We start from the raw sequence: 10,120 nt of genomic DNA, 5'->3' as shown, positions 1-10,120 counted from the left end.
CTAATTTCTGTATAAGTCTAATTACATGAAATAGAAGTTGGGGTTTTGATTTTTTACTTTGCTTTTCTGTTTGGAGTATCATTGTAACTACTGTATTGTAAATGATGGGAAATAATTGCATATGTTAAAAAAATAAATTGTGTTATGTTAAAAAAATAAAAATAAAAATAAAAATAAAAAAAAGAAGAAAAAAAATTTTCATCACTGCAAGTATCTCTCAAAGCTCCTTCAATGTGAATGTTTTGGTTGGTCAGTCACTTCCTTAGAGACCTCATCCTCTTTCGGTCACATGTGCTTTCTTCATTTGTGCTAAGTTTGTTTGCACTGAGCTCCTCCGGCTGCACATCTCGAGTCTCTGGGCCACACTAGTGCTGAGCGCCCCTGCAGTCGGCTGTTTCTTCTACAAGGCATGCTCTGGCCACATTTCTCTTCCAGTGCTACCGCTTCTCATTCCTATGCTGGTTTTCATCTTGTTGGCTGGTTCCTTCCTTCAGTCCTCCATCTTACAGAATGTCACACGGGTTTGTCCCTGGGAGGCAAGGGGAGAATCACAGCCACACGATTTGGTCTCTTGGCAGACGAGTCACTGATGCAGCGCCCGGTCGTGACAGACTCTTGGAAGCACTGACATGTTGGTCAGTGATGGTGGTGTGCGTGATATTTACATAGTGGTCGTGGACAGGAGAGCCAGCCGGGAAGTTTGCACTGTGAGCAGTTCTTCACAGTTTAATATATTGTGGCAACAGAAATGTGAACTGTCTTGTTGGGGCACTGCTGTTTGTCAACTGAATGGTGGCACCTGAGATAAGCGGCTCTCATAACTGGGCAAAATGAGGACTCCTGTTCTTGGAGTTCTCAGAGGTTATTCCTCAGGGGGAGAGCCCTGCCAATCCCTTGATCCTTGTCTTTTGTCCCTTTCCTGATTCAAAAAGCCACCTTTCCTATTTGTAGTTCTCAGATGTTACCTTGAGGGCAGGCCAGGTGTGCAGGGGGGAACGCGTGGGGGGGTCAACGTTCATTAAGTCATTCGACAGCTATGTGCTCCATTTCCGCCTGTGTTGGGCACCGTGCTAGGCTCTGGCATGTTTGCTGGCAACTGAGAGTGCCTTAAATTGCTCTCATTTTTGGTTTTTGGCAGCTAACTTTCCAGAATACTTTCCAAACCACCACTTATACCATTTTCACAAGGTTTTAAAGTGACTTCCCCCTTACAGGAGTTCCCACTGTCTTGATCGCCGGGATACACACACTGTCAGAGCATCAGGCTCCTGAGATTGGGATACGGTCTGCATCTTGGCATGCCAGATGGGATGGTCCCTTTCCTAAAAACAATCAACTAATGGACGCAGTCTAAACTTGCATAGTTGCTGCTTAATTATTCAAAGCATGTTTCATCCAAGCCAGTCTCCTTTCTCAGCATCTTCTTTCTTCAGTGTTTTTAATTCACCTGGGAGTTGTGGCTCCATACTTTAAAGAGTGTCCTGTGGTTTATTTAGAATCAAATGTCTCTGCCTGGAGCGTAAATTCCACTGAACAACTGTTTCAACCAGAAGAGAGGTGTGGCTACAAGGAGAGATTCATGATCTTAGTGCGTTAGATTTTTTTTTTTAAATCCTTTTGAGATTCTTGCCATTAAATACATTAAATAATTTTGGCAAGTAATGTATTTGCTTAAGAAATCCAAAGCCCTTTCTTTTATAAAACAGCTCTCTGGCTCCTCGTGGTGAAGGGAACCAAACACTTATTGAGCTAGGAGTGTGCCAGGAGCTTTTCCATATCATCGTACTTAATCCTCATAATGGCCTTATAGCACAGAAACCATTTATCTGCATTTATACAGTTGAGGAACCGGAGGTCTCAGCAGAAAAATTAAGATACACAAGACTTAACATCTGTTAAGTGTTAGGGTTGAAATTTGAGTTTGTCTGATTCCAGAGTCCTTATAATTTTCTGTATGGAAATGATTGTAAATGCCTGGCATAGTCCCTATTACTCACCTCTCCTGGTCCCTGTACAGACATCACTAATTGATAACCCACTTCTTCCTAACTTATTCTCTGATGCTGCACATAAAGATGCTGAATGATGCTCAGAATGGAAAATCCTTCTTACCCCTTAAATGAAAGGTCATATGAGTGGAGAGATTTTAGGGGTGTCTGAAGCTTTCAGGTCAGTTTGGCCACTCACTACTGAGGGTCAGAGGTGTCCCTCCCTCCTTCTAGCATTTTCCCTGTGCTCACTGTTTCTATATTTGGGATTCTAAGAGAGAGCTAACATGTTCCCTGTGGAATAGTCACAGACAGGAAGAAAAACAGTTATGAATTTAAATCCTGTCTTGGTTTGGGTTTCCCAAAAAGCAGACCCTCACACCAGGATGTGGGCACAAGGAGGGATCCAGGACTTCTTCCATGAGAGGGCATGAGGCAAGTGAGAGAGAATGGGGGAAGGGCCAACTCAAGGGCCCTTCATAAGCAGAATACTCCTGTGGGCAGCTGGGGTAAACCTAGATCCAACCCTGGATCTCTGGGACATGTGGGACATGTCGCAGGACCCTGGGATATTTATCCACATGTCCACTCTTTAATGGTGGAGGGCTGCTCACACACACCCCTCCCTCTGCCAGAATTGAATCTCCTACACTTCTCAGCTGCCTCTGTGCTGATCAGCCTCTCTTTGGTGCCAGGGAAAACCCTCAGGTGGACACTGGAAGGTACAGTCCTTCATTGGGGAACTTGTGAGTAGATCCTGCACCAGGGAAACTTACATGGGGACCTTGGGGGCCTGGAGCAGGGCTTGCTCCAGCTGACATCAGTTGGGTGATTTTCTCACATACTGGGCTGAAAGTTAAGTTAATCCCACTTCTGTCACTCTAGAAAACCCCCCAAATTCTTTATATTCTGAATGCCTAATATCATGGGATGGATGGACCCCAAGTGGCCTATCTCTGTGGCCAGGCTGCATTCTTAGTGGTTGCAGCCCAGCAGTGTGGATTTGAAATTTATGGTGGTGGTTGATTCCATCAAACACAACACAGAGTGCTGTGTGTAGCTGCTAATAAAATTCCTTGTTATCTTTTACAACCATCTACGGCAAGCATTGTTCCTCTTGACATAGTGGGCCATGTCAGCCAGCGTGAATGTTATCCCAGACAACCATGAATTGAAGACCAAAACGTGTTGGTGCCAAAATAACTAGCTTTGAAATGGAGCCAAACAGTCTTTCAACAGTGGAAGGGGCAGATCCAAGGCAGGGTGAACTCAGATGACCTCTGCCCTGACAGGACCCTTAGCTCTGGGAGGCCCTCGAAGTAGCAGGTAGCAACATCTCTGCCACCAAAGCTTGGAGGAAGAAAAGAAGAAGCCCCTGGTGGTGACAGGATAATGATGTATTTGCGGTAATAGGTGCTAATTAACCCAGACGGCTGATTTTAATCTTTGCTGTCATCTGGTGAAATCAGCTAGCTGACAGAGTAGTTCAGTTTCATCTTTTCCAATAGGCAGATACTCAAAAACTGTTCTTTTCCCCTTCTAGCTCTCTTATTTTAGCTTAAGAAAAACCAGCCTAAAATGAGAATAGAGAGTACATTTTCAAGAACTACCCCCACCCCCTACAGTTTCCCTTGAGTCCCTGTGTATCTTCTTTTGTGTGTGGCTTTGTCTCACTGGAACATGCAACCCAGGCAGAGGACAATTCCACATTTTCTGTTGGACAATTTTATTTTTCAATAGAGTATCCATGATAAACTTCTTTAGATCCTCCAGTAGAGCCTCCAGTATGGGGAAAGGGTCAGGATTTTTAGGATTATGTCAATAGCTCTGTGCTGAAGAGAAATTCTGAAGAGATACAATGAAGAAGTGGTACTGGATTTCACAATCTTGTGGTAGGAGCTGTATGTGCATTTAGATTTATAGAATTATGCAATGAGTACTTTGCCTTGTGGAGTGAAGCAAGGTCATGTGGAAACATCTGGAGCAATTCCTGGATGCTTGGTCTTCCCACGGAATTAGGCAATAGCGCTAGTCCTAATATGCCCCCAGGCAATGGACAGAATGGTATCGTTTTCAGAAGGCATCCTGATATTTTTCTGGCAGTCCGTGGACTCATCTGCCTTTTCCTATGGGAACGGGTGGAGGCAGGGACAGACCTGAAGCTTCATGTCCCCTGGTTGTCCCAGGGCCCTGGTCATGTACTGGAAATCTCAATCAGTGACCCACCATGTTGAGTGTAAATGACCTGCCACTGTTGGTGTTTAAGGCATTTTCACTACAGGAGAGGTATGAAATAATTTCATACCCTAGGGTCTGATGACGGTGAATGTGGCATACATACTAATGAATCCTTGCCAAGCCACTACGCTGGCACGGCCTCACTGTCACCCCCAGGGCCTAAGCTCTTCTGAGTAGTCAAGTTGGAATCCTCTGGACTTCCCAGACCCTTCAGCCATTGAAGTTTGGCATCCACCTTCCTCACTCTTTCCTGGCTGTTGATTTGGGGTCATTAGCATCTTGACTTGTAGGAGCCATGTCTATACATCCTTCATGGTTTTCTGAGTAGCTGCATGGAGTCATGCCTCTCTGACCTTAGTCACCTCAGGCTCTCCTTCCTATGTCACATCACCCTTGTTGGCTACCTACTATGGATCAACCCAGTGTAGCAGAAAAGAAGCCAAGAGAAGGGTATGAAATGTTCCCTTCCTCAAAGAGCTTCTGGAATGGATGGAGAAATGCAGCATTTGTATGTGAGAAAAACACAAGATCTGACATTCCAGAATTAAATGTGAGCAATAGTAGTCTCAAAGTGGGAGGGTAAAGAAATGGGGCTTGAGGGCAGAGAGGGAAGGTGTCACAGGAAAAGAGGGATGGAGGCTGACCACAGCTCCAAGTCAGGTGTGAATGTGGATAATGAGTGAGAACATGCTGCTTGGGAAGCCAGGGGCCTCACCATCCGCTGCTCATGGCCAGGTCTGATGTGCATGCCCCATGTCTATGGAAGGCCCGGTGAGAGAATAGGGAGGGTGGGGACTTCGCTGAGGGCCAAGGAGCTTTTCTCGTCCAAAGGGGAGTAGATACCCTCCTGCGTGTCCACATGGCAGGGACTCAGGCCTGTTTTACTAGGTTTTCCAGTTTTTCAAGAGAAGCTGGAAATCTGGCCTTTTCTGTGACATGTGACCTTTTTAAGACTGTCTAAACAAAACATATCTGCACTGCCCTCCAGCTAGACTGTAACTCTGGCTGTTGCCATCACAGTGTGCTCTTTCTACAGGGTGACAGTGCCTAGGAGCCTGGTCTTTCCCCACTCCCAGCTGGAACCAGAGCCTGGCTGCCTTTGTGTGGCCACCCCACACCTATAGGGGTTCCTAAGCGGGTCATAGGATCCCAACTTCATCAATATGTGGCGGGGAGAGTCCCCTGGTGGAGAAGCTGCCTTTCCTGGGCTCAGTGAGCTGCTTGCTGTCTTGGACTGGGATTTCAGCAAGCCAGGGGTGGGGAATGGTTCTGGGGACAAAAGCCGTGAATCCACATGTTGTGGTCTGTCATTCTTTAGCAACAAACTCAGCAGCTTGCCTCCTAGTTTAATAAATCTAGACCTTTGTGGCTCGTACAATAGGCGTGATGACAAGTAATAATAGCTCAGAAGAAAAAGAAGAATTTTTTTATTGTTGTTCCTGATTCATGTCTCTAGCATGGGAAATCCAGGCAAGGGTTGACACAGATGTTATCTGGAGCTGGAAGGTGTGAACCCAGAGATGATGGTCCAAGCAGGTCCATCTAGGAAGAAGAGGCTTCATGAGGAGGGCTCTGGGAACCTTGGATGTCTGAGGCCTTTCGAGGGCATGTGGTGGTCAGGGAGACTGGATTCCAGAGGCAGACTGCCTGGGCTCAGATGCCTACTGTACTGGTTTCTAGCTATGTGACCTTGAGTAAGTTACTTAACCTCTTTGTGCCAAACTCTCTTCATCTTTAAATGTAATAATAGTAATAACAATGCTGTTACTGCTGCTACCTCCCACACACGGTTGTAAGAATTGAAGCAGCTATATGTGAACCACTTAGAAGACTCTACTCTCTGGTGCAAGAAGCATTTGCTATTATTATTTTCATTCCTCTACTTGTACTGCATGGAAAGATGCATCTGCCCTTGCTTATAAGTAGCAAATGCCTTTGAGTCCCTGAGTGGGGATCCATAGGACAACATTACTTATAAGGGACGGCAATTCATTGACTCTTGTTAATCCAACAGACCTCTCCTCCTCAGGTGTGTCTCTATCTCCTCTCCCGAGCACCCCATAAAGTTCAGGACATATGCACCATTTCTCTGTCAAGGGGTCTCAGGGAAGTTGAGTGTCTTATTCACAGTGACCTGTCAGTGTGACCTTTGTTGCCTCTCCCCAGCTGTCGTTTTTTTGGAGTCAGCTCATCTGGAGGGTGGAGAGGTGCTTTCTTTAGGGAGAAGGTATGTTCGAGCTCTAGACATCTAACCCGTGTGTCCCTAGGCCCACCCAGTGGCACCATGCTTCCTCCTCACTGACACTTTGGGCCCTGTAGAGAGGACAGAAATGAAAACCCGACAGGCCAGCCATTCTTCTGTCTCAACAACACTCCAAACCTGGCTGGCCATCATTCCATTTTCAACCAGGGTGCGGGCCCAGTGAGACAACGTCTGGGCACCCAGCCACAGACACCCATAAAGAGAGGAGAGTCTAGATCTGCCCTCATACCAGAGTCACTGAGCACTTGAAATGTGGCTCATCTGTAGAGACATGCCATGTGTGTAAAGTGCACAGTGGCCTTTGAAGGCTTAGTACAAAAAGAAACCAGAATGTGAAATAGTTCACTAATAACTTTTATCCACACAATGGAATATTACTCAGCAGGCAAGGAAGGCCTGATGCAGTGTGCTGGGTGAGTCTCGAACACATTATATGAGGTCAAAGAAGCCTGTCCCCAAAGACTCCATACTGTATGATATCATTTAGATGAAATGTCCCAAATAGGCAGGTCTACAGAGGCAGAAAGTACATTATGATTGTCCAGGATTAGGCACGGGGGCAATGGAGAGTGACTGCTAATGGGTGGATGATATCTTTTGGGGGTGCTGAAAATATTCTAAATTACATTGTGGTGATGGCTGCACAACTGGAAACTAGAAACCACTTAATTGTATACTTTGGGTGGATTTTATGGTGGGTTAAGGTATGTCTCAAAAAAGGTGGTAAAATCATTTTTATATTTATTACATGGTGAAATGATAATGTTTTTGATGTATCAGGTTAAGTAAAATATATGAAAATTAATTTCAGTTGTTACATTTTACTTTTTTAATACCTCTGGGAGAAAAGGCAATACTGCCTACATGGCTCACAGTATATTTCTGTTGGACCACACTGTGCTGCACATTCTCGAAGGACCTTCCTGGTTCCAAAATTGTATTCTGCCACAAAATGATCCCCAGGTTTGGGCTTCTGATGACTCATTCGGTACCATGGCTAGAACCCAACTTGAAAGAAAGTTCATTTGGGTCTTTTTTTAAAACCATTTGCAAAAATAGGTTTTTGAAGAGAAATCCTGGAAGGAGGCACAGAGTCACATAAGGTGAGCCTGAGAGCTGAGACCGTTAATTTCTGCTGTCCCCATGAGCTACCAGAGCCAGCTGTAACTGTGGACAGGGCTGTTTAAAAAAATTTACAGTCTGAGCCTGAACAATGGTTTTCTTAATCGATCCTCCTCTTGAAAAGTTGACTCCAGGGCTACCACTGCCCAGAGGAACAGGCAGTAAATCCCTGGTTGGCAATAGGGCTTAACAGGAGCCAGTGCCTGGATTCCTCACATCCTTATGGCCCAGCCGGAGACCATGGGAGCGCCTTTTATTCCCCCAAAGGCTCAGTGTTAGAATATAAACCTGGCCCAGTCTCATCTACAAGGAGGGCTGAGGATGATCTCGGCAGGTGTCTGTTCACTTCAGTCTCTTCTGTAATTATTATTCACCAAATGCTGGATGTCCAGTGCCTTAACCATCCATCATTTGCTCAGTGATGAGCCTGTACCCCCCACTTTGAGCCTTCTCATTGTACTCCATGCTTGCTGCCTCTAAATGCTGGTGGCAGCCAGAGCTGCTGGGTGGAGCAGCAAGAGAGGCAACTGGCTGCCATTTGCTGGGTGCTGTAGGGAAACGCAGTCTCCCAAGAAGTATAGCTTTGTGGAGATACCAGATTCCTGAAAGAGCAGTGAAGCATCCATGTGCATTTTTTTAAGAAAATGGTTGTCTTTCCCCTGTGAGGTGGTCTTTCCCCTTTGCTCCTCAGCCAACTCCTGGAAGGTTGACAGAGACTCTGAACCTTTGTCAACTTCTGCATTCTTCAGCACCTGCTCTTGTGTAGGTCCCTGTTTGGAATGTTATCCCTAAACTCTTTTACTTCTCTTTGGACCTGTTTTCACTTAAATGGCCAGCGCAAGTGTTCACAGCCTTGTGGGGGCCTCATTGCGGGAGGCTGGCATCCCTGTCCCATCTGCTCCCGTCCCTGTTGTCCCGTGTTTCTGGATGGGTGCTTCTGCACCATTTCAGCATTTGAGCAAGGGCACGGGGAAGTAAGGACTTTCTGCAAAAACCAGTTTTGACATTTCTCCAGGGAGCAAGGCAAAAGCAAACTTCTTTAGTTCCTGGGCTTCTTTTGAAATAATTGTGGTCACAGAGAAATAGAAACAGTAATGACGAGGAAGCTATAAGAGTGAACACTTTTCTATAGCTTTGCTACTAAATATGAACTTTCCAGAAATCCCCAGAGAAGAATAAGCAGACACAGAGCTTTCACAGGAGGATATAGCACAAGAGACAAAATTCAACAAAGGCCAGTGTCCTCAGAATCCAAGTGGTTTTCCAGGACACTAAAGCAAAGCATGTTGAGGCCCTATCTCGCCCTGGCAATAACGTGCCATGTCACCAGAAGATTTCCATTTTAATATTAGTGCAGGGATAGGGCCCACATCATGATCAAATTAGAGTCAGGTGTGTTTTCTGATAACCATGATGTCTAGAGGAAAGATTGAAAATGGAGCTGCTCAAAGATAGCCTGCCTCTGAGCTATGTTATTTCATGGATTTCCCAGGAGAGGACACTTTTCTGATATGGCTTTGCTACTGGGAGAAAGCCTCCAAAGCCCTCTGATGAGAAGATAAGTCAGATACTGTGGTTCCAGAAGCATGCAGCTAGCCAGGCAGTAAGGCGCTGGGAGGTCCTGCCTCCAATGCCCAGGTGTCTCAGGGGTGAAGTCTCTGGTACTCACGAGTGTTGGTTCTGGAATGGACAGCTTCCACCGGCTGGACTGCTGTGACATTATCTTCTCTGTGACAGGTGTTGGCAGATTTGGCCATGCCAGTCTGGTGGTGACAGTGTGGGCATCGAGGCCTTTTAGGCATAGTGGGTATGGTTTTGGGGGCAGCAGCACCCCATTGTGTTTCAGTAGCAGCCAAGCTGTTGTGATCGCACAATGGTGACTGCTCTACCCAGTCTGGAGGGTTTCCTCAAACACACACGGGTCTTGGCCACATTGCTCTTATCTTCCTTTTTCTCACTCCCAGATATAAGGGGATGGTATTGATACTCATGTACTTCTGAGACCTTCTGCAACATTATTTCCCTTCTGAAATTTTCTACGAAAATATTCAACCATATAGTAACATGGAAAGAACTCTTAGATACCCACCACCCAGACTCTGCCGTTAACTTTTTGCTGTATTTTACACTTTTATTTCTGCCATGATAAAATCTCTTCATGATTCTCCCATTATATGTTCCTTTAAAAAAAAAAAAAGGAACACCCAGCCCTATCCCTCCCATGTCTCAGCTGGAAACATGGAGGGAGATATAATGCAAAAGAGCATCTTAGTGAAACTGAGGCAAGAATCTAGATGTCCTGAGTTTAGAGCACATCAAGGAAAAGGAAAGGTTCCTGGAGTGGGAACTTGAAGGTGGGGTTCCAGGCCAGGCTCTGCTGCTAAAAAGCCTGCATACCTAAGTGGATCACCTTCATCCTGCCAAGACAGTCCTAATGCTGACCTTGGACTACATGCTGCCTGTGGTCTAGTCCGAGGCAGGGTCTGGACAAGTAGCCTTTGGCAGATTG

At 45.8% G+C, this 10,120-nt stretch overlaps 1 protein-coding gene and 1 long non-coding RNA gene across 2 annotated transcripts in view; one reads left to right on the top strand and one right to left on the bottom strand.

Annotated features, from left to right (window-relative positions):
• Positions 1-10,120, top strand: part of SLC24A3 (solute carrier family 24 member 3) — a 491,111-nt gene that overhangs the window by 42,019 nt on the left and 438,972 nt on the right. The gene's annotated exons all lie outside the window — the stretch shown is intronic.
• LOC115273774 lies at positions 5,638-9,425 on the bottom strand. Its single transcript, XR_003900939.1, has 2 exons — positions 9,281-9,425; positions 5,638-5,768 (listed from the first exon to the last, which is right to left on the bottom strand). It is a non-coding gene; the product is annotated as an uncharacterized LOC115273774 (long non-coding RNA).

This window comes from Suricata suricatta, chromosome 12 (assembly GCF_006229205.1).
Source record: "Suricata suricatta isolate VVHF042 chromosome 12, meerkat_22Aug2017_6uvM2_HiC, whole genome shotgun sequence".
Taxonomy (NCBI): Eukaryota; Metazoa; Chordata; class Mammalia; order Carnivora; family Herpestidae; genus Suricata; species Suricata suricatta.
This window is presented reverse-complemented; position numbering and strand designations above follow the sequence as displayed.